This window comes from Nycticebus coucang, chromosome 13 (assembly GCF_027406575.1).
Source record: "Nycticebus coucang isolate mNycCou1 chromosome 13, mNycCou1.pri, whole genome shotgun sequence".
Taxonomy (NCBI): domain Eukaryota; kingdom Metazoa; phylum Chordata; class Mammalia; order Primates; family Lorisidae; genus Nycticebus; species Nycticebus coucang.
The window spans coordinates 65,656,853-65,682,301 of NC_069792.1; the positions used below are offsets into that span (position 1 = coordinate 65,656,853).

General features: G+C 42.8%; 1 non-coding gene across 1 annotated transcript; it reads left to right on the top strand.

Moving 5' to 3' along the window:
* The first annotated feature begins 3,607 nt into the window (after positions 1–3,607).
* On the top strand, positions 3,608–3,716 carry LOC128564100 (U6 spliceosomal RNA). Its single transcript, XR_008373987.1, has one exon. It is a non-coding gene; the product is annotated as a U6 spliceosomal RNA (small nuclear RNA).
* Positions 3,717–25,449: the final 21,733 nt, after the last annotated feature.

The window sequence follows — 25,449 nt, forward strand, 5'->3', positions numbered from 1 at the left end:
TATTAAACTGAAACAGCTACCGGAGGGCAGGTTGACCTTTGCCATTCCTCAGATGTCACAACTGGATGCTGAGCTCTAATGAATAAATGATTGTTTACAATATTTATTATTAGCCAAAAAAAAAAAAAAAATACATATCTCTCAGCCAGGAAACTTCACAGCCAGAATATAAACCTACATCTGCTAGACTTGAAAACCAATAGCCTTGCCATTATGCAAGCAACCTGGAATCCCAGCCGCCGCATTTCCTTTTAAAGTGTCCTACAGGAGGAAGAAAAACCAGAGTATTAGGAGGAATTTTAAATGAAGGGTTTAAAAGGCTCTCCAAGAAAACAGACAGGAAATATTTATTGTTTCACATTGTTTTTGCTTCAAAATGCATAAAACAACTTAGATTTTTAAAATTTAAGAATTTTTGTATTAAACAGAATTCAAATGTTTATTTCAAATGAATAAAAAAGGAAGCTTTTTTTTGTAATTTGTACTAGAGCGATTTAACTGTTCTCTATAGATTGGAGGGTGGTGCAGAATAGAGGTTAAGTGTACAGGCTCTCAAAAGTCAGACTGCCTAGGCTTGACCCCCGTATCATCACTTGCTAGTTGTGTGACCTTGAGCAAGTTGCTTATCTTCTCTGTGTCTCAGTTTCCTGATCTATATAAAAAAGGGGAATAATGGTACATAAAGGAGTTAGCCCATGTAAAGTGCTTTGAAGAGGGTCCTGTAACATTCCATACATGTTTGTATCTCAAGATACATTTGTCTGTACTCATTCATCTGTAAACATTCAAGTTGCTGAGTCATTTAGTCTAAGAAAAACCAGAGCCACTTTGACACAGCTGAGGGAGATACAGGAGACTCCTTTTGGGCTGATTCTGGGGGTAAGAACTTAGACTCTGTATTTTTGCAGGACTCTCCAGGTGACTGAGTCAGCTGTGTATGAGCCACTGGTCTAGCACACTGGGCACAGTCAGATGGAAGGGTGGTGGTTGAGACTGAAAAGATTCAAAACAGTGAGTTTGAGATGGCTCACCCAGACACACAGTGGCCCTTTGTAGAAAACAAAGCAAGGTGATGTGATATTAAAACTAGAACTTTGGGCTCAGCGCCTGTAGCTCAGTGGCTAGGGCGCCAGCCACGTACACCGGAGCTGATGGGTTCAAATCCAGCTTGGGCCTGCCAAACAACAGTGACAACTACAACCAAAGAATAGCTGGGCATTGTGGTGGCGGCCTGTAGTCCCAGCTACTTGGGAGACTGAGGCAAGAGAATCACTTAAGCCCAAGAGTTTGAGGTTACTGTGAGTTGTGATGCCACAGCACTTTGCCGAGGGTGACAAAGTGAGACTCTGTCTTCAAAAAAAAAATTTAAAAAGACTAAAACAAAACTGGAACTTGGTCAGCTGAAAATCAGTTCAGATAAAGAGGGACAAAGGAATGGAAAGACAGAAGAAATCTACAGACTGCCAGCCACAGCGGCTCACACCTGTAATCCCAGAATTTTGAGAGGCCAAGACAGGAGGATAACTTGGATCCAGGAGTTTAAAACTAGCCTAAGCAACATAGCAAGTTTCTCTCATACAAAAAATAAGAAAAATTAGTCAGGCCTGGTGGTATGCACCTATGGTCCCAGCTACTAGGGAGGCCGAAGCAGGAGAATCACTTGAGCCCAGGAGTCTGAGTCTACAGTGAGTTATGATTGTACCACTGCACTCTAGCCTGGATGACAGAGTGAGGCTTTACCTCAAAAAAAAAAAAAAAAAAAGAAACCTGTAGACAGAATAATAGGTTTCTTTCTGAAGTGACTCAGTTCTTTCTTGCAGGGATTTTTTTTCCTTGTTTTTGTTCCACATGGTTTTGTGTATCTGGTTTTTAAAAGTGTTCAGAGATGCATTTTTTTTCTTCGTATGATAACAGCTAACATTACTTAGCATGGGTCCTCATTGGACTAGCAGGTTTTATGCTTTATTTCATGTACCTTCCAGACAGCTGGATGATGCATGCACTGTTCTTCCCATTTTAAAATGGAAAAACTAAAATGTGAGGAAGTTAAATAACTTGAATGGGGGCTAATATCTGTTCTCCCTTTCTTCTTTAGTAACTGAATGCTAGTTTTATTGGAGGTATAACACGTTCAGAGAAAACACTACATTTCCCAATAGCCCTGGCAGCTATGCGTGATCCTGTGACTAAGTTCAAACCAATGAGAAGGGAATGAAAGTACCACCAATATCTTATGAGTATTTATTGGCCATCAGGTAGATCCCTATTTACCCTTCTCCCTTTCTACTTTCTGGTACCTAAAATGCAGACTTAGTGACAGGAGTTTCTGAGCCATGTTGACTTTGGGGATATAAAGCATGCATTTTATGGTGGTAGAGAAAGAAGGAGTTTGGTGCATAACGAGTGTGAGCAGATAACTGCTGCAACAGCCCTGGGCTGCCTATGGACTGCCTCTATTTGAAAAAGAAATAAACTTTTATCTTGTTGAAGTTTCTATTATCAACAAATGTGATCCAAACCATAGTTACACTTTATGCTTAAATTATTCTTTATCAAAGCCAGCTAACTCAGTTCGAGATACTTTTCTTTTTTTTATTTTTTTGTAGAGACAGAGTCTCACTTTATGGCCCTCGGTAGAGTGCCGTGGCGTCACACGGCTCACAGCAACCTCTAACTCTTGGGCTTACGCGATTCTCTTGCCTCAGCCTCCCGAGCAGCTGGGACTACAAGTGCCCGCCACAACGCCTGGATATTTTTTGGTTGCAGTTCGGCCGGGGCCGGGTTTGAACCCGCCACCCTCGGTATATGGGGCCGGCGCCTTACCGACTGAGCCACAGGCACCGCCCTCGAGATACTTTTCTACATAGTTTTTATATATTGACTCATTTAATCCTCACCACAACCCTATGATGTATATTCTGTTATTCCCATTTGCAAATGTATAAATTGAAGCAAAGAGTGGTTAAGTGACTAGCCTGAGGTCACACAGCTAGCAGTGGCAGAGCCAGCAACACACCGCTAATAAGAATGAGAAGTAGGCGGCGCCTGTGGCTCAGTGAGTAGGGCGCTGGCCCCATATGCCGAGGGTAGCGGGTTCAGGCCCAGCCCCGGCCAAACTGCAACAAAAAATAGCCGGGCGTTGTGGCGGGCGCCTGTAGTCCCAGCTGCTCGGGAGGCTGAGGCAAGAGAATCGCGTAAGCCCAGGAATTAGAGGTTGCTGTGAGCCGTGTGACGCCAAGGCACTCTACCCGAGGGCGGTACAGTGAGACTCTGTCTCTACAAAAAAAAAAAAAGAATGAGAAGTAGAACTCTGTTCTGTCTGACATACAAATCCATGCTTGTAGCAATTATGCCATGGCTTCCTACATACTCAGCGTGAATGTAGTGTGCTTTGTGGTTTTTCTTACCTAAACTTTACCTTTTGCTTTACATTCACAAAATGAAGAACTACTAGCTGGTGGCCATTAGAAGGAAACCTATGGTTTCTCCAGAAGATCAAAACAGACTCATTAAGGCCTAAATTAAAGCCCTAACTTGTTAGTAAGACATCCAAAAGAAAGGTCCTGAGTGCATTCCAAAAACTCAATTATTTTAAAAAATAATCATGGTACTTGCTTGGGCAGCACATATACTAAAACATTGTAATGATACAGAGAAGATCAGCATGGCCTCTGTGCAAGGATGACACGCAAATTCATGAAGCGTTACTTATTTTAAAAAACAAAAACAAAAAAAATGCCATCATGGAATCTCATTCACCATTGTTTCCATTATAATATTGCTTTTCTTTTCTTTTATCACATAGAACTCTTTAGTATACAGAGCTGACCATCCGTCCATCTGTCCATTTGTTCATTCAACAAACAGTAAGCATCAGCGCTGAGCCAGCCACTTTCCTGGTGCTGGGATACAGCAGCCCTGGATAGACGTCACCAGGCAGAACTCACATTCCAGACAGGGGAGGCTGGTAACTATCAAGCACACAAGGAAATATCAGATGCAGGCAAGTGCTACAAAGAAAAGAAGTAGTGGCAGGGAAAGTTTTACTGAGAAGATATTTGAGCTGAGAACTTGGAAGTAAGAAGGAAGCTCCTTGAGGAGAGTGGGGGAAGGATTTTCCAGGATGAGGGAACAGTTATTCTCTTGGGTCAGAATGAGCATGGAATGTTCAAGTGACAGACAGAAACCCATGTGACAGAACACGAGCACCGAAGAGTGGCATATGGCGAGGTCAGAATGTTAGGTAGGTCCAGATCGCGCCAGCCTTGGGGCTGGTGACCTCCCCTATGCAGCCCAGCAGATGAGGGGATGTGGAGTGGCTGCTGCTGGCACCTGAGGGTCAGAGGAGGCACAGTAAGCTTGGTACTGACAGTCCTCGGAGCTGCTGGAAGCTGGGCCAATCGTGTGTTGCTGCTGAAGCCACGGTGGAAAGCAGGAAGGAAACAGGAAAGAAGTCTCTTCTTCCCTCCTGCCTTCCGATGTCCTTCTCATGCCTCACAGTGGAAAGCCTACTGGCTTAGAGGTGGACAGATTTAGTTTGCATCATCCCAACCCTAGCGTTACAGAGAAGAGCAGAGAAGGGTACCTTGGAGACCACAGAAAAAAACCAACACAGAGAGCATCAAGTCCAACTAGGAGGCCATTCCAGTAATGTCGGAGAGAGAAGGTGACGGCACAGTGAAGGGCGCTGGCAATGGAAATGGCAAGGAAACAGGTCAATAAGACCGCAGCCTCTGACGGTGCCTGTGGCTCAAAGGAGTAGGGCGCAGGCCCCATATGCCGGAGGTGGTGAGTTCAAACCCAGCCCCGGCCAAAAACTGCAAAAAAAAAAAAAAAAAAAAAAGACCGCAGCCTCTAGCACGGAGCTGTGGTTGCTGGTGCAAAGGAATGAGTTAAGATCTACACTTTGATTTTAATGGTGTTATGAAAGATCTAGTGCAAGCTCCTTTCTCTGGCCATTGGAGGCCTTGGTGGCACAGGCTTGTCACACAGCCACTGTAACTAGCCGCAGGCAGCTGCTTACCTTCGGGAGCTGGGGCCCAGGTGCATGATGATCCTTGAGGCCCCCGAAGGAGCCAGCTGAGACCCGGCAATAGAACATGGATCACCTGCTGTGGCTGGAGCAGCCAGAGAATGCCCCAGTAACTGTACTTGAAGTTCTAGTTAGTCTAATAACTATTGTTAGTTGCTTTGATATATTTGAATATCAGCTGGATCCAGAAACAGCATAGCATCCATCCCTAAGTCACATGTCACCCTGTCATGGCAGCTTCCCCTTCCTTTTACATTATGAGAGTTTCTTGAGTGCCAAGCCCATGTTTAATGTTAAAGTTGTTACTAATAAGTTAAAAGAAAAAAGCTAGCAATAAATAGATTTGAAATTAGTGATAAAATTGATTAAAATAGCCTCTGGGAGTTTAGATATGAATTAATATTATCAATTCAGCCACTAAACAGCTGCATTCTGGCAGGATTAAGATTCCAACATTCCAACACATATACAGAGGGAAAACTGCCTGAGGTGTGGGAGGGCACTGCAGTAGAGGAAGAGGGGACACTGGCCGGAGATGACCTTAAGTAGGGGGCACAGCCATTGCCAAACTGCAGGGCAAGGAGGCAGCAGGAGGAATAAGCACCCTGCCTGGCCTTTCTCTCCATAATCTTCTGCCTTCTGCTGGATCACCCATCCTGAAACCAGAGGGTTAGGGAGTCCTAGTAGTGCAGTTGGTGGAGACTAACCTACCAGGACAGGGTAAGGGGGTCATGGATATAGAAGGAGCAAACACAAAATTATAGACAATTATAGAAAATTTTTTCTCCACTTACTACATGGCATTAGTATAGCCCTTAAACTATCTAAGGCAGTTTCAAATCAATTATTTCACTTTTTTTATTTTTTTAGAGACAGAGTTTCACTTTATCGCCCTCAGTAGAGTGCCATGGCGTGACAGCTCACAGCAACCTCCAACTCCTGGGCTTAGGCAATTCTCTTGCCTCAGCCTCCCGAGTAGCTGGGACTACAGGTGCCCACCACAACGCCCAGCTATTTTTTGTTGCAGTTTGGCCAGGGCCAGGTTTGGACCCGCCACCCTTGGTATAGGGGGCCGGTGCTCTACCCACTGAGCCATGGGTGCCACCCCAATTATTTCATTTTATACTTCAGAATACTGTGATGGTTAATATGATGTGTCAACTTGACTGGGCAATGGGATGCCCAGACATTTGGTCAGTTAGTTGGTGTTTTTGGTTGAGTCTGTAGACTGAGTAAAGCAGACTGCCTCCAATATGGGGAGAGGGGGCAGGGAGCCTTATCCCATCCACTGAAGGTCAGAATAGAACAAAAAGTCTTACCCTCCTGCCTGCCTGTTTTCAAACAGGGACACTGGGGTTTCATTCTGCTTTCATACTCAAACCAAAACATCACCTCCTCCTGGGTCTTGAGCCTGCTGATGTTGGGACTGGAACCATCCCATTGGCTCTCCTGGATCTCCAGCTTGCCAACTGCGGATCTTGGGACTTGTCAGCCTCTATAACTGTGTGAGCCAATTACTTATAATAAATATAGACATAGATACAGATATAGATGTAGACATAGCTCCTTTTGGTTCTTTCTTTAGAGAATTTTAATACAAGTGTCTTGTGAGTTAGTCAGGGAAGGTATTATCTCTAGAAAAAAAGGGCAAATATTGCAGTTTGGAAGACTCAGTAAGAGGACAACAATGAAAATGTAGCTCTTAACTCATTCCCTTGCACCATCTGTTTAAACCATGCTTCCTCAGTTTAGGTAACTCTCAACAAGGGTGAGTTTCCCAGCGTCCTTTCTGTGCTTCTTTCTACAACAGCATCTGCGCACTCCCCCAGAGAAGAGACACTCCCTCTCCCTTCTGCCCTATCCAAATTGCTACCAAATCATTCAAATTATCTCTATAGTCTGTTCTCTTCCATATTTCCCCACAATTTAGGCCCTTTTCTTTTCTTCCCCGGAGTATACTGGTAGTCTGTGATTACATGTTTGTGTGATTGCTGATTAAATTGGCCTCCCACACCAGGCTTTAGGCCCTGTAACCTGGCTCTTGTGACTCCAGCTCTTGTCACACACAAAACTCTCAAAAAGCTTGCTGTTGAATTAAACAGTCTTTCTGTCTCTGATCTCTTGCTCTCTCTAACCATACTGCCAAGAATGAACTTTTGGTATGCAAATCTGATCTTTCCACTTCTTTACCTAAAAGCTCCCTTCAGTCTAGCAGAGGTGATGGACTGGAAGCCCTTGGCTGCATCTAAAGATGTTTTGTTTTACTCCCACAATGATTTTTGTTTGTTTGTTTGTTTTTAATTTGGAATAATTGCTAACTTAAAAAAGTCTAGAACTGTCTGATAAAAAAAATCAGTAATTCCAGTTTTGGACAACGCTGAAGAGCCAGTAACCCTGGGCCTGCATCCCTCCGTGCCAACAGCTCAGGGGCAGTTATTTCCTTCAGTCCAGAATAGACTGGATTTGACAGATTTGCCACAATCCCAGCGGGGCCCTTTTTACTCCCTTTCTTATCCTTCAGGGTCAAGGAAATCAAGTTTGAATTTTTGACCTTTGGTTCTAGGGTTTTGCATGGCCTTATCCTGCCTATAGCTACTCCTACAGTGCCTCCTGGGCTATAGATCTATTGGACTGTCACAGTTCTCAGGCACTGCTTTTGTCCTGGCAAGAGTGATGAACGTCCACACCTCACCAACCCTGAGGACTCCTCTTCAGCTGTCAAGGCTCGACTAGGCTCATCTCTTCTGGGAAGACCTCTTCTCTCATAGGAGTCAGTCCTCGTCCTAATGTACTAGCCACAGTGTTTAGGAATTATTTGTAAACATATGACCCCATTCTCCCAATGAAAGTACCAATACAATCACATCTGTTTTGAGTATGAAATAATTTGATAACCAATTAGTGGGCACTCTAGGAGCTCACATTCGAGAAAGGAAATTGGAAAACCTCATCAGTCCTGAGTTTTTCACTATTTTTCACAGTGGTTGATTGTGTTACTGCTTTATGGAGTTGATATTAAAAGTTGGTTTTGTAGGGCAGCGCCTGTGGCCCAGTGAGTAAGGTACTAAGGTACCAACCACATATACCGAGGGTGGCGGGTTCCAACCCAGCCCTGGCCAAAATGTGACAAAAAATAACTGGGCATTGTGGTGGGCGTCTGTAGTCCCAGCTACTCGGGAGGCTGAGGTAAGAGAATCGCTTAAGCCCAGGAACTGGAGGTTGCTGTGAGCTGTGACGCTACAGCACTCTACCAAGAGCAATAAAGTGAGACTGTCTCCAAAAAAAAAAAAGTTGGTTTTGTAATCCAGCATGTGTTTGTCTAGAACTAAGATGATAGTTTTCCTTACTGACCAAGTGGTCCTCTGAGGGAAGAGGACCTCATGCCTACAGTGTTGTCCTTAGTTAGAAATATTTTCTCTCTTTGGTGCTTTAACCTACAGTTTTATGCTCATTTTTTTTCCTAAACCCACCTTTCACACCAGGGTGGCAGGGACATAGGGGGCCTTCCAGGGACTCCCCTTGGGTTTCTGGTAAGTTCCTCTCTGATATTTTCTTTTTCTTTCTCACTAAGGGATTTCAATTGGGGCCACCCCATTTATCAGAAAGGTTATAATGACATTGAGCCTCAAAATGGAAATGGCTCTGTTCCAGGTCTCCATTTCTCTCATGCAAGGAAGCTCCTGGCCCCCTATGCAAAATAGTTCACATTTGTGGGTGGTGCCTGTGGCTCAGTGGGTAGGGCGCTGGCTCCATATACCTAGGGTGGTTCGAACCCAGCCCCTGCCAAACTGCAACAATAAAATAGCCGGGTGTTGTCCCAGCTACTCGGGAGGCTGAGGCAAGAGAATTGCCTAAGCCCAGGAGTTGGAGGTTGCTGTGAGCTGTGTGATGCCACGGCACTCTACCGAGGGTGATAAAGTGAGACTGTCCCCGCTAAAAAAAAATAATAATAAATAAAAAATAAAAAGTTCACATTTGTTGGACAGAGCAACTGTGTATACTGGGACAACTAAGCCAGGCGTTTCACACTACAAATACTCTATTCTCTCTTCCTCTAGCCTAGGGCCAATGGCTGCCTCCTTTCCTGTATTTATACAGTATGGAGGGGCTATCCAGGTAATTCTTCTCCAAAACCTTACTCCAAGTTAACTCCAGTATTTACTACTAGCAACTTGTGAATAAGACAATTTTTCCTGATAAGAATTTTCTAAGTGGCACCTTGTCTTAGATGGGTTTCCTGTAAAATAGAGCCAGAGATGGAGATTGATATACAGACAGTTTTTTAAAGGATGTTCTCAGGAACAGCACCAAAGAGGGCGAGAGGAGCAGACTGAGCAAAGGAAGTTGCTGAACTGTGGTGCGATTGCAGCAGAGGCCTCAGCTGACTGGGATGAGTCTTCAGTGTTGTCTTCATTTGAGGACTTTGTACTCTGAGGACTTTGTACTCCCTCAGTGACCAACTGTCGACCAATCCCAGGAGTTGTACCTTTTGGGAAGGCAGCTCCCTTACACCCTGGGCAACACCTTGGGATGGACTCACCTGTGAGTCTTTAATGGGCAACTCTCCAAAGGTGGAGAAAGAGTGTCTCTGCCTTAAGAGGTCATCTGGGCAATGTACCACAGTATCCACTATACACCTATCAAGGCATAATTTATTTATAGGTCTGAGTCAGAGCTCTGAACTCTTAAGTACCTTGCTATGGATTGAATGTTTGTGCTCTGCCCCCAAATTAGTATGTTGAAGCCCTAATCCCCAGGGTGATGGTATTCGGAGACGGGCCTTTAGGGGGTGATTAGATCCTGAGGGTAGAGTCCCCAAGACTGAATCTGCCAGCTCCTTGACCTTAGACTTCCCAGACTCCAGACCTATGAGAAATAAATATCTGTTTTTGTTCATTTATTTTTTTGAGGCACAGTCTCACTTAGTTGCCCTGGGTAGTGTGCCATGGCATCACCGCAGCTCACAGCAGCCTCAAACTCAGGCTCAGGCGATCTTCTTGCCTCAGCCTCTCCAGTAGATGGGATTACAGGGGCTCGCCATTACCCCCAGCTATTTTTTCTATTTTTTTAAGTAGAGACAGAGTTTTGTTCTTGTTCAGGCTAGTCTCAAGAACTCCTGAGCTCAAACCATCCACCTGCCTCGGCCTCCCGGACTGCTAGAAATATCTATTGTTTAAATCAACAAATCGATGATATTTCATTATAGTAGCCTGAACAAATGAATACATACCTTGAGGGCAGAAACCAAGGTGTCCAACAGATTACAGGGACTAGAGTCTCCACTAGATTAGTACATAAAAGATGAATGAGTAGGTACATTAGCACACAGTAAGCGTAAGCCCAATGACTCTGTAATTATTTATCATTTATCATATGTAGAACTTTACACATGCAGATGATTCTGCTAAAAATGTGTTATAAATATGTAAGTGCTGCAAGCAATAATTTTTAAGAAAACTTGTCATCAAAATAAATTAATATTTAGTGGGCACAAAGTAGAAGCATGTCCCTGCATTCGTCAGAAAGCATCTGCCTTAATAATAGAACTATTTAGAGGTTTCAGAGCTGGCATCCTAATTCATCTTTTAACTTGTATTTTAGACCCTCTACGTTGTTTCATAAATCTCCCTTCCTTTGCCTAAATCCTGTTTTCATGATATAACTGTTTGATCTTGCCTATTTTTGCATCTTTTCTGATATTTGTCATTTTCTTGCTGGTAGTCCACTTTCTCAGAGACAGTTATTGTTTTGACTATTGAGAACAGAAGCTGTCATCAAAGGGCTCCATTAAAGTCCCATGTGACTCTAAAGGCGGGGTGACAATCATAGAACACAGCTTTCAGGTCAATAGTGATTGCCCTATGGATGGGCATATGACCCAAGCTGGACCAACCTATATTTTCCCTGGGAATTTCTTTTTTACCTTGGGGGAAAAGAGGGAAATAAGCTGGGAAGAGAGAGGACGTTTTTTTCTTTTTTCTTGTGGGGTTGCTTGCTAGACTGAGAGCACGGGGTACCAGAAGCCATTCCTTACACTTGAAGGAATGCTCCTGCAAGAGAAGAAGTCAATCCACTGAGAGAAACATGTGAGGAGTGGGACAGTCCTGAAAGCCTTCAAATTCTTGCTTCCCGGAGCCAAAATCTCAGAGATTCTCTAATTCCTGACCTCCTAAGATGTAGCTGTCAAATTCCCCCTTCATTCTGGAAATCACCCTGGACTGCTGCCAAAAATCTCCACTTCAGCTTAAGCTAGTTTTGGTTGTTTCCCATCTCAGTACTAACCAGGCCCATCCCTGCTTGGCTTCTGAGATCAGATGAAATCCGGTGCATTCAGGGTCAGTTGTGTTTCTCTCACTTCCCATCCAGAGAATCCTCCTGCACCCTGCCTCACAACACACATTTGTTAGGATCACTTTGTAGAATTCATTGGATTTCAATATTACTCTGAATACTAACCTTATAAATCTTAAGTCCTTAAGGCAGGCCACTCTCCATGAGGTGGCAGAAGACAGGGTTAAGATCAGGGCTCAAGAGTCTTGAGTTCAAATGTTACCTTCATTACCAACTAGCTAAGTGACCTTGGGAAGAAACTTACATTGTCTCTGCCTTAGCTTCTCATTGGTACAATCTGCGAAATGCCAAGAGGATCATTGTGCACATTAAATGGGGTTATACCTGTAAAGCGATAGGATAGCACCCATCACATAGCAAGAAGTGAATAAATGTGTCTATTTTGACCACTCTCCTCCCTTGTCATTGGTGTCTCCCCGGCATGATCACCCCAGAGATTCAATACACATACATTCATTTCAGAACCTTGAATTTACTTTCATTTTTACTTTTGGATCCTTAAACAAATATTTATTTTTGAGATGGCCTTTCTCTTAGACTATGTTCTACTTCTTTTTCTTTTTGGTAATGATTCCATCTGACTGTGGCTACTTCCATATTTTTTCTTTGTTCTTTTTCACCAGTATCTTCTATTCCTATTTTCAACACCAGTTTTCTTCTTCCTTATAAAATGCTTATTACACCCATACAGTGGCCTTTCCAACCACAAGAAATAATTTGCTGTATGTTTATTTTCTTTGGAATCATCTCTCCTTTATGAAGCAGGGTTATTTAATAGCCTAGGATGGAGCTCTTCCTGGTTTGGTTAGGGCATGCTGCAAACTGTCTCTGTTATAGCAAGTCCCTGTAATAATGCTTTTTTTGGACAGGACACAAACCACAGTCAAAAAGTTCTTCCTGAGTTTCGAAGGTTAAGCAATTAAATTTTTCTCAGGCTTGTAGAAGAGTGGAATTCCTGAAACAAGGCTTCTCCTCAAGGGAAGATCTTTTGGTAGTTCTTTAGGTAAATACTGGGAGGTAGTTCTTTAGGTAAATACTCCTAATGGTGATACCTGGGAGCTTGTCCATACTCTACAACTTTCTGTCAGGGTACCTGCCAGACAACTCACTTTACCTCTTTGAGCCTCAATTTTCTCATCTGTAATATGGGTTTATAGCAGCATTATCCTGACTTTGTATTGTATTGTATCAGAAACTAATACCCCCAAATAAAGGCCTCAGAAGCAAAAGTTTTTCTCTGACCTCCAGCTGTCCTCCTGTCCCTGTTCCTTCATTCTCCTCCAAGTACTGTGTACTGATGGTGCTCCTGGAGCTCCTGAGGCTAGCCAGAGACACTAGAATCCTTCTTCCCCAAGGCAGTATATAAGAACCAGAAACCCTTTCCTCTAAAGCAGGCATCCTCAAACTCTGGCCCACGGGCCACGTGAAGCAGTGTGAATTGTATTTGTTCCCGTTTTGTTTTTTACTTCAAAATAAGATATGTGCAGTGTGCATAGGAATTTGTTCATAGTTCTTTTTTTTTTTTGCGGTTTTTGGTTGGGGCTGGGTTTGAACCCACCACCTCCAGCATATGGGGCCAGCGTCCTACTCCTTTGAGCCACAGGCGCTGCCCTAGTTTTTTTTTTGTTTTTTTTTTTTTTGTAGAGACAGAGTCTCACTGTACTGCCCTCGGGTAGAGTGCCGTGGCATCACACGGCTCACAGCAACCTCTAATTCTTGGGCTTACGCGATTCTCTTGCCTCAGCCTCCCGAGTAGCTGGGACCCTAGTTTTTTTTTTTTTAAAACTATAGTCTGGCCCTCCAATGGTCTGAGGGACAGTGAATTGGCCCCCTGTTTAAAAAGTTTGAGGACGCCTGTTCTAAAGCCAAGCCAGCCATAATACCTACAAATACTACTCTAACTCTTCTTGACACCCCCCTCATACCTTCCCGAATAAAAACTGGCCATAAAGAAATTAACTCATCTACCTTGACTATAGGTCATAAGACACCCAGATCCAGAAGGAAGGAATGCTGCAAAAGAGAGGCTGAGAAAAATTTAAACAGGCCTTGCTGGGTTTCCCTGCTCTATCAGCATTAGATTATATCCTTTTTGGCCAATCATATTCTGCATGGCTGTCTATACTTTGTTAAACCTAAGCGTAAAAATGGTCAATTTCCCCAGGATCTTTGGGCCTTCATTCTGAAGGCTCCTGTGTCATGTAAAGCTATGACCAAATAAATTTGTGCCTTTTCTCCTGTTAATTCACCTTGTGTTGGTGATTTTCAGTGCAACAGAGAAAGGGAAATTTTCCCTTGGCCCCTACAGTGGGGAAATTAAAGTGAAACATGGTAGTTTGTGAATTAAGTGCCACATAAATGAGAGATGCTGTTAATGCAAATTTTAATAGGAACCCAGTGACAGATTAGAGCCGGGGCTGCTTCTCTTTAGTTTGCTCTGCACAGTGCCATGTGCAGATAGACAGGACTAATTCAAACATCAATCTAAAGTCTCGGCCACCTGTGCTCCTGACCAGCCAGATGTAAACTGGATGTTTGATAATTTACTGGAATGGCTCACAGAACCCAGAAAAGCACTTTACTTACTGGTTTCCTGGTTTGCAATAAAGGCTACAACTCAGGAACAGCCCAGTGAAAGAGATGTGCTGGGCAAGGTACCGGAGGGGAAGGGGTGTGAAGTGCAGCCATGGCCTTCTGGGCACACGGCCCTCTCAGCACCTCCACCTGTTCACAGAGCTGGAAGTTCATCAAATCTCCTTGTTCAAGAGTTCTTACAGAGGGCGGCACCTGAGGCTCAAAGGAGTAGGGTGCCAGCCCCACATACCGGGGGTGGCGGGTTCAAACCCAGCCCCAGCCCAAAACTGCAAAAAAAAAAGAGTTCTTATAGATATAATTGTCAACCTCTCACCCCTTCCTGGAAGTTAGTGGGTGAGGCTGAAAGTGACAACCCTTTTTGTGCTTGATCTTTCAGTAACTAGACTTACCTAAGCTACCTCATTAGCATAAACTAGGGTGTGATCAAAAAGGGCTTGTTAGAAATAACAAGAGACAGGTGGTGCCCGTAGCTTAGTGGGTAGGGCACCAGCCACACATACCCAGGCTGGTGGGTTAGAATCCAGCCTGGGCTTGCTAAACAACAATGACAATGGCAACAAAAACATAGCTGGGCGTTGTAGCAGGCACCTGTAGTCCCAACTACTTGCGAGGCTGAGATAAGAGAATCTCTTAAGCCCAAGAGTTGGAGGTTGCTGTGAGCTGTGATGCCATAGCACTCTACCGAGGGTGAGGTAGTGAGACTGTCTCAAAAAAAAAAAAAAAGAAAAGAAAGAAAAAGAAATAACAAAAGACACTCCCAACAATCATGAAATTCCAAGAGTTTTTAGAAACTCTGTCAGGAACTTGGGACAAAAACCAAAAAGAAATTTTTTTTAAATTATAACACAAGCACCTCTGTTGCGGGAAGACAAGGCCCAATGGAGAGAATGAACACCCAAACACCGTATTTAAGAGGAAAAGGGCTTTTATTCAGCCAGCGGAGCTATGGCAAATCTAAAAATCTCAAAATATCTGTGCTCCCCAACTGGCTTGGTCTTTCCCTTTTTATCTCCAGTCAAAAAGTTCCAGCTCTCGGGTACCTTTCTCATTGGTCAGTTTGAATCAAGCTGGAAAAGCTGTTTCAGCCCCCACAGAACTGTAGGATTTCACAGAAGTGGAAATTTCCAGGTCCCAGGAAGTTAAGTTCCTACTAATTCCTAAGAGCTGAGTCACCATGGGGAGGACCCAGCAGTCCTTGGGGTCTCCCGGAGAAGACCGCTGTTCTCCTAGACCTCAACCTTCCCCAGTATCCTCTCTCACCTCAAAGGGCAAGAAGCAGTGACATTTTCTGGTCACCCAAGTTATTGAGGGTTATAGCTGTTCAAATTCTTGGTTGTAAGGGCAATCAATCCATCTCAGCAATCCCCTCCCCCACCCAATCCTGGGCAAACTGGGACAGTTGTAAAAACAGAAACTGTCACAGTTTGGGTTGCCTGGGAAACTGACTCTGAAAGGGAGATCAGCTTGCAACAGGTATTAAGGAAATGCTCCTGGGATTACCATCTAAGAAAAGGAAAAGAAAAAAAAAAAGGATGGCAGCAAAAGGGGCAGAAGGAAGAGAGGGGCTGTAATTCAGTCTCAGTGGAGGGCTCAGCCACCCACATGGACGCTTGAGGCTGCCCTGAATGTAGTGTTGCCAGAGTTAGCAAATAAAAATGCAGGATGTCTAGTTAAATTTGGATCTCAAGTAAGCAATGAATAATTTTTTAACATAAATATGTTCCATATAATCTTTTGCAACAAACATATCTGTTTCATTATTTATCTGAAATTTAAATTATCTGAGCATCATGTATAGCATCTGACAACTCTACTTGAGTTGGGGGCGAGAGGGCCAGGCCTTTTATGCCCTGTGTTGACCAATCTCTGAATCCAAACTGCTTCATTGATGGTGTGTGACCTTAAATAATGAGACTGTGCTCAGCTGAGGCCATTGTGAGGAGGGCTGACAGGTGGGGTCTGTGTGACAGCAGCCCACTCAACAGCTGAGGGAATGAATCCTTCAGATAGAAAGAGGAATTTGGAGAGCCCATCACAGCATCTACTATTGAAACGACTCTCCATAACTTATTTCCTGGAATGTACTGGAAGGATATTGTATCACACAGAATCAGTGAGCGGGCTGAGGAATCAGCTTCAGAAAATAGACACAAAAGCTAAGCAGCAGGAAAAAGCATGCCAAAGTCATACTGCAGTAACAATCTGGCTGAGTTGCTGCTGCGGGTCCTACAACCTATGCTCACCATCCAGTAAACACTCAACCCTGCTGGCGCCATATTGAAACCCTCCCTCCATTGTGGTGTCAGTCCTTCACAGTGCCAAGTCCTGATGTCAGCATCTGATTGACAGATTTGGGCCACCCTAGGAGATTCCTGTCTCTTGTTTAGTCTTCCACAAATGGGGATTCCCCAGAAAGATTAAAAGGATATATTATGGCTTAATGCTAAGAAGAACATTAAGAGCTGTTACAACATTAACAGCCATATCACTAAGAGCACCTCACTATACTAGGAATGATGGTCCAGGTTAATTTTCTTTAACTAGTCCCAAGGAATGTGATCATGAGACATGGAGAGAAAATCCCATGTGATCATAGAAGATCTGATTTTCACAAATATAATACCAATAGTAACTCTCAAAACTCCAAAAGTGGGAATGAATCTAATTATGTAGGTGCTTTACTCAAACACAAATGTGACTTCCCTTTCTGTTTTTTTTTTTTTTTTTTAGAGTCTCACTTTGTCACCCTTGGTAGAGTGCCATGGTGTCACAGATTACAGCAACCTCCAGCTCTTGGGCTTAGGCTCTCTTGCCTCAGCCTCCCAAGTAGCTGGGACTACAGGTGCCTGCCACAACCCCCAGCTATTTTTTTATTGCAGTTTGGCCGGGCCAGGTTTGAACCTGCCACCTTCAGTATATGGGGCCAGTGCCCTACTCCCTGAGCCACAGGCGCCACCCAAATGTGACTTTCCATTGCAGATAAAAATGACTTAGTTGTGAGGAATTTACTTTCCGTGGCTATAGCAACCAGCACTGCCTGTTTTACATCTGAGTCCCTACAGAGAGGGAAGACTAGGCATAATACTCCTCCAAATGGTAGGTGATACCTGTCTCATGTTTAGGAAATGTTCTTAGATTTGAAGGGTAATACAATGTATCAATAGGGTATAAATTTTTAATATATGGCATATATTTTGTAAATAAACAAATTTGGAGGTACATGACAACAAACCTATAAAGGAGCTATTTCAGGGTAGGTCTCAATGGGTATATTTGATACATTAGGGTCCCCAGTCTTTATAGATCCTCAGTTCTGTAGATTCCGAAACTTTATTTTTGTCTTTCTTCCATCTATCTAGCCATCCTTCCACCATTTATCCTTACATTATCTATGCATCCATCCAACCATCTATTCAACAAATATTTATTAGGCATCTAATGTGTATCTTGTGAATGTTGGTCCTGGGGATACAATGGTGAATGGGAGAGTCCTGGTTGTACCTCGAGAACATTCACTGGGAGGAACAGACCAAAAACAAGTACACAGACAAATTAATTGTTAAGTTTCCATCTGCAAAGAAGGAAACAAATAGGAGGCTGAAGTAGAAAATAAAGTCTGGAAGAGAAGAGAACTACTTTAAATAGGATGGAGGGAACTAGTTCTTGCTAAATAAAACTAGTTTGTAAACCAAAATGCATCTCTTTAAGGATAAAGAAACTAATTAAAAAAAAAAACTTCCTATAAAGAAAACATGAAAAAAAAAAAAAAAAACTTCCAGAAAGGCTAGCCTTCACCATTTTCTGTGTCTCAATGATTTCTTTTTGCAGTTTTTGGCCAGGGCTGGGTTTGAACCCACCACCTCCGGTATATGGGGCTGGCGCCCTACTCCTTGATCCACAGGCACCGCCCAGTGTGGCTCAATGATCTCATATACATTTGTCTTGCACTTGTTCCCTAAAGGCATCTGAGTTTTTAATTCTGGACTAGTCTTCTAACCGGGCTGCCTTCTTCCTGAATTAGTAAACAGAAGGTTGCTTGATTGGCTTGGAATTAGCGTGTAAACCGGACATCCGTGTAGAACACTGTCCTAACATTTTGAGTCTCAGTTCACTTGTCGGTTGTAACACCAATCCTGACTTGTTATTTATTATCATTATTGTTATATTAAATAGAAGAGACATATCAGAGTACATGGCATGTGGGCTGGTTGCTACTGCTTTATGAAAATTTTGCTATGAAAACATATACTGGGCTGAAATTCAAATCTATTTCTTACTATGGACACAGAAATTTCTAGAAGTCTAATTTTTTTTTTGTAAAAAAGAAGAGGTAAATATGCAAGAAATATAAGAGTGTATATTAAAAGCATAGCACATCTATGCTGTAGAAATACACATAATTCTGAAAGTCAGAGTAGCCTGGAGAGACCCGGAAGCCAATTGGACTAAAGTTTAAATCCTACCTCTGCCTTCTTCAGCTGAGTGTCAGACAAGTCACTAATAATGATCAATGATTGACATTTATGAGAAGTTACTTCTTACAAATATGAATGATTCGCATGTGTTAACATTTAATTCTCAAAAACACCTCCTTCCTTCCTCCTTCCCTTCATCCTTCCTTCTTTCTTTCCTTTCTTTTTCTTTCATCAGCACCATAGTGTCTTAACTACATTTTGAATTAGGTACCATTAGCTCTGTTTTTCAGATGAAGACATTCTGGCTCAGAGAAGTCAACAATCTTACCTAAGATCACACTGGTGGGTGCTGTTAGGATTGAGCTGGCTTTTGCATGCACACTCTTAACTACAGTATAGTTATCCTCTTATCCCAAATTTCTCCTTGTCTTTGAAGAGCTGCATTTGCTTCATAGGTGGCTGGTTCTTGTCTGCTCTTCTCTTCTGTGCTGGTGAGGAGAATCTGTCCTGAGTTAGTGCCCACCTCCACCACACATCTTGAGAATCACATCTCTCTGCCTTTGATCATACTGTTCCTTTTACCTGGAATGTTCTCCACATTTCCCCCTTTCCAACTGCCACCTGCTTCTCCTAGCTAACACCTACTCAATCTTAAAGGTAGCGTTCAGATGTCCCACCTCCAGAAAACCTGATACCCCCATCCCTTTCCCCTGCCCGTCTGTGTCCCAGCACTGTGTCTCCATGCTCCCCAGCACCAAGGAGTACCACCACCATGGCTTTAACTACAAGACAGTGATCCCTGCTGTCATCCCTCAGCCTCCCATGACACGATCTAATGAGATGCACAAGGGCAAGGCCATGTCTTCATCTCTGTAGCCTCAGTCTTAGCATAAGCAGTGCCCGACACATGGTAGGAACTGTGTGTGGAATGAATTGAATCAGACTCACACATAACTATTTCTGTGTGTGTGTGTAGAGTCACCTTTAAACACATCTGAATGTTCTCTATAGAAAATAACTTCCCTATAGAAATAACCAGAAAAAGTCTGTCCCTAATACATGAAATCAAATTTATTCATTCAGCAACTTCTAGTTGTATTTCTACTATGTCCCAAACACTGTTGCAGGCAGTAAAACAAACAGAAAAAAAAAAAATCTATGTCCTCATGGGGCTTACATTTTTTTAGCATGGAAGAAGATAGACAAACAAATAAGCAAACTACACAGTTTATGAATGTATTAGATGATAAGTGATATGGAGAAAATTAAATGAGGAAAAAGAGATAGAATTCACTAAAAGTAAATGGGTTGCAATTTAGATAGCACTGTCAGAGAAAGCCTTTCTAAGAAGATATTTGAAGAAACACCCCAACAAGTGAAACAGCCACGTGGAGAGCTAGGAGGAAGACCTTTCTGAGCTGAAGGTACAAAAGCCCTTAGGTGGGAGGGGGCCGGCATCCTTTAGGAACAGCAAGGAAGCCATTGTGAGCAGGGGTGAGAGTTATAGAAGGTCAGGTTAGGGAGGTCACAGAGGTCAGAAGGAGGGAATAAATCAAGAAGGGCCTTGTCGGCCATTGAGGATCCTACTCTATCACCCAGCCTACAGTGCCATGACATTAGCCTGGCTCACAGCAACCTCAGACTCCTGGGTTCAAGCGATTCTTCTGCTTCAGTCTCCTGAGTAGCTGGGACTACAGGTGCCTATCAAAACACCTGGCTAATTTTTATTTTTAGTAGAGATGGAGTCTCACTCTTGTTTGGGCTGGTCTCCAACTCCTGACCTCAGACTATTCACCTGCCTCAGCCTCCCAGAGTGCTAGGATTATAGGTGTGAATCATTATGCCTGGCTGAGGATTTTTGTTTTCAAAAATGAACAGATTTAGAGTTTAGGACAAGGCTTCACATTATTTAAGTTCTAAGATGAAAAGTTTAGGCATTTAAGTCCTAAAAGATTGTTGCCACTTTTTTTTTTTTTTTTTACAAAATCAACAATAAAACAAGATTTCATTATTTATTTATTTTTAAGAAATTAAGAATTTATTGTTAAATTTTTAGGTGTAATAATGGCAGTACAATGATGTATGAAAAATCTGTATCTGACTGGGCGTGGTGGTTCACGCCCGTAATCCCAGCACTTGGGAGGCCAAGGTGGATGGATTGCCTGAGCTCACAGATTCAAGACTAGCCTGAGCCAGAGCAAGACCCTGCCTCTAAAAATAGTCAGGCGTTGTGGCAGGCGCCTATAGTACAGCTATCTGGGAGGCTGAGGCAAGAGAATCGCTTATGCCCTGGAGTTTGAGATTGCTATGAGCTATTACGCCACGGCACTCTACCAAAGGTGACTAAGTGAGACTCTGTCTCAAAAAAAAAAAAAAAGAAAAGAAAAATCTGTGTCTGTAAATTATGATATATATACACACTCACTCACATACACACACATTTATTTCTGGATAAAATATGATCTCCAGGATTTGCTTTCAAAAGAGGGGGAAGGGTGGTAGTTAGAGATGAAATGGATTGGTCATTTGTTGATAACTGTTGAAGCTAGATGGCAGGTACATAGAATTTGTTTATTATACTATTTTCATACGGTTCAAAAATTACACGTAAGAAAAGGAAAAAGAATATGTGCAGATGATAAGCGCAAGGGAACAGATTAACTGCACTTATAGGGACTTGGGGCTATTCTGTATAAACACCCACTCTATTGTTTGGCACAGAGGGGGTGGTTAAAGTTCAATAAAATTAAGTTAAATTACATAAGGGAAAACAAAACCGAAAAGATGAGGGCGGCGCCTGTGGCTCAGTGAGTAGGGCGCCAGCTCCATATGCTGAGGGTGGCGGGTTCAAACCCAGCCCCGGCCAAACTGCAACAAAAAAATAGCCGGCTGTTGTGGCGGGCGCCCGTAGTCTCAGCTGCTCAGAAGGCTGAGGCAAGAGAATCGCGTAAGCCCAAGAGTTAGAGGTTGCTGTGAGCCGTGTGACGTCATGGCACTCTACCCAAGGGCAGTACAGTGAGACTCTGTCTCTACAAAAAAAAAAAAAACGAAAGGATGATCACTCCCTGACAGGTTAGGGTACTGATTCCACCCTCAGATTCTTGCCCAACTGTCCATCTCTTTTACATACACACAGTCCTCCACTTTTCAACAAGTTTTTATTAGTAGTTAAGTCATGATTCAGAATCATCAGGCACCCACGTCCCCCTCTGCTATCCTGGAAGAAGGATGGAGACAGAGGAGGTGGCGTATAGCCAGTTCAAATCTCCAGGAAGTGTGCCTTCCGACCGACAGTCATCCCAGGCTGAGACCCAGGACACAGGGCAGAGCAACTTGTACACACGCTGGTACTATTCACACACAGAGACATCACCCCCTTTTGCAGTTATTGCCTCTGTCAGAGGTGGAATTCTGGGTAGCTCTGCCAGCAGTTCCTGGTCTGATTCTGGTTGGGGATGAGGCTGTCAACAGGGGAGGTCTTGTAGTTCTTGATTTTGATATTGATGTCTTCTGCCATGGTACTGACCTGGAAAGACACCCCCGATGCACCTTGCAGCTCAATGTGAGATTTCATTATTTAAAAGACAAGCATAAATGCCTGTCTAGTTTCAATATTATTTATTTCAATATTAAATATATTAAAAGAGACTTAAGAATGTTTTCCCTAGGAATGTGCTCTATGTGAATTTCTCTGCTATTCTTACTAAATTATCAAGCCCAGCTGTATAAGCATATCAGACAGTAGTGGGTGTTCATCTAGCCAGTGTCCTTGGCATTGACTAAAGTAAATTAAATACACACACCCTCATCCCATCCCTTTCCTTTGCCCAATTTAGATTCTAACAGATAATTCTGATAAAAACATTGTAATGGCTAAACTGGAAGTTCAGCAATGGTGCCCGGGACGCTATAGGCCTCTTCTGCTTAAGCTTCCCATTTCTTCTCAATGCCAATGGACTGTACAACTCATGCCCTTCTAGAGTTTCCATCCAGTGGCCACCTTTCTACTCCTTCAAGCCCTAAACTTTCATTAGATCCAGGCTTGTAGCCAGCCTCTAGCCAACGAAACCTGCTCATCCCTTATCTCACTATTGTCTGGTTTTTGAGCTGCTGTAGAAGTCATCTCTGCTCTTCATCTAACATCATGTACTTTCACTCTTGCCTTTTATTCTTCTCTACATTTATTCTGTTCTTAAAGAGTTCACCCATTCCTTTAGCCTTTTATGGATCACTCCAAAAGCTATACCCTTTGGGAGTTCCAGACCTTTCTTTTCAACGTCTGATACACATTTCTAAGTAAATGTGGGACTATCGAATTTCATGTCTGCTGGTGCTTTCCTATCTGTGGTTCCTATATCCTATATCTACTCTGCATGTCATGTTCTTTAATTCAACAAAGCCCCAGAACAGAAATACCCTTTCTTCTTCTCCTTTTCCTTTGTCCATCTGTCCATTCATGGAAGTTTCCTACTTTCAGGCAGAGCCTTGAAAATGTGGGCGAAATCTGTTTAATCAGTCACTAAGTTCAGAGTTGAAATTACCTTTCTGATTCTATTCATGATTGCCACACCCCTCAAACTCTCATGCTGTTTATAGTTGGAGTAAACCAGTGGCCTCCAGTCTCTTTCTCTCCTAACCCAGTTGGAGAAAGCAGGAGAAATAGTCCTTTTGTTTTGTTACAGTCTTTTTAGGGAAGACTAAATTAAGAGATACCTTCCCTTTTTGGATAAACCCACATTTTGATCAGATCTTCAAGAGACGAAGACCAATCCAACTTGCCCAAGTCTTTTATTTTTTTTTTTTTTTCATTAAATGCTAGAGTTAAAACACCTGCAGATTTCACCCACATAGTTTTCAATGCTCTGCCTGAAAGTAGGAAACTTCTATGAATGGACAGATGGACAAAGCATCCCTGAGCTCTAAGCAGGCATTATTTGCTCATGATTTGATCGAAGTGACTGGTCCTAGTAAACTCTTTAGCAAATATTGTAGTTAATCCTTCAGAGAGGGAAGAAAGGTGTTTTGACCCTCTTATTTCTTTCCTTGGAGCAAAAAACTTGGCAAAATTTAATGAAAACCTTTGCCTAAGGTTGGGCACAGTGGCTCATGCTGGTAATCCTAACACTCTGGGAGGCCGAGGCAGGTGAATTGCTGGAGCTCGAGAGTTCGAGACCAGCCTGAGCCAAGAGGAAGATCCCATCTCTAAAAACTAGCTGGTCGTTGTGTCAGCACCTTCAATCCTAGTTACTTCAAATGCTGAAACAAGAGGATTGCTTGAGCCCAAGAATTTGAGGTGGTTGTGAGCTATGACACACGGCACTCTACCAAGTGTAAAAAGTGAGATGCTGTCTCAAAAAAACAAAAACAAAACCCTTTGCCTGATGCAGTTATGATTTTCACACTTAAGATTTCACTATGAATTTCAAATAATTTATGTAGATACTCCATCCCGGGAAGAGTTTGGGCCCTATATAGTGACTTCTTTCCAGAGAAGATAGTGTGGAAAGGAGGGGAAAGAATAACCATAGAGTTTAGGAACCTACATATACTACTTCAGCCAGGTGATCGATTTCAACACCAACAGTCAAAAATCATGTTGATGTCTGTGCATCAACATGAGCGCAGACATCAACAGATGTGGATGTAGATAGGATGTGATAAAAATGGTGCTTCACCTCCGTGATCTTCCTCCCCTAAGTCCATAACCCAGTCTATTCATGAGAATAGTACCAGGCAAATTCCAAGAGAGGCGCACTCTACAGTATACCTGATCAGTACTTCTTAAAATTATCAAGGCCATTAAAAACAAGGAAAGTCTGAGATGCTCTCACAGAGGAGCCTGAGGACGCATGATGACTAAATGTAATATGGGATCTTGGAACAGAAAAAGGAAATTGGGCAAAAACTGAGGAAATCTGAAAAAACTATGACTTAAGAGTAATGTTTTGACATTGACTGATTCTGCAATCCCTGACCCCCGGTCCAAGGACCAGTATCAGTCCATGGCCTGTTAGGAACAGGGCCTCACAGCATCACTGTCTGAGCTCTGCTTCTTGTCTCATACTTCCCCAACTACCTGTTCGGTGGAAAAATTGTCTTCCATGAAACCATTCCCCGGTGCCAAAAGGTTGGGGACCACAGGTAATTAACTATAATACATGTACCATACTAATGTAACTACTAATAGGGATAATTGTGTGCTGTGTGCTAAGATGTATGGAAACTCTACAGGCTTCTGTAAATCTAAATCTATTTGAAAAAATAAAGTCTAGGCCAGGGGCAATGACTCACTCCTATAATCCTTGCCCTTTGAGAGACCAAGGCGAGTGGATTGCTAAAGGCCAGGAGTTCAAGACCAGCCTGGGCAACATAGTGAGACTCCATCTTTACAAAAAATTTTTTTGAATAATTAGTCAATGTAGTTGGTGCATACTGGTAGTCCTAGCTACGTGGGAGGCTAACGCATGGGAGGATCACTTGAACCCAGGATTTTGAGGCTGAAGCTATGATGGTGCCACTGCACTCTAGCCTGGGCAACAGAGCAAGAAAAACAAGTGTTTTTTTTTTTTTGTGGTTTTTGGCCGGGGCTAGGTTTGAACCTGCCACCTCTGGCATATGGTACTGGCGCCCTACTCCTTGAGCCACAGGCACTGCCCAAAACAAGTGTATTTTTTAAAAGAAATTCCATTATCATTCTTGCTTCATTTTTAATACAAGAATAAAATTTCCTTTGTAATACAAGAAAATGGTCTTTATTTCTTTATCTTCCCTGATTGCTCTGTCTAGGACTTTATTATATTTCATAAAAGTTGTGACATCCTTACCTTATTCCAGTTCTCAGAGGAAATGCTTTCAACTTTCTTCTATTCAGTATGATGTTGGCTGTGGGTTTGTCATAAATGACTTCCATTATTTTGAGATATGTTACTTCTATGCCTAGTTTGCTGAGGGTTTTTATCATAAAGAGGTGCTGGATCTTATCAAATGCTTTTTCTCCATCTATTGAAATGATCATATAATTTTTGTTTTTAATTCTATTTATATGATGAATCACAT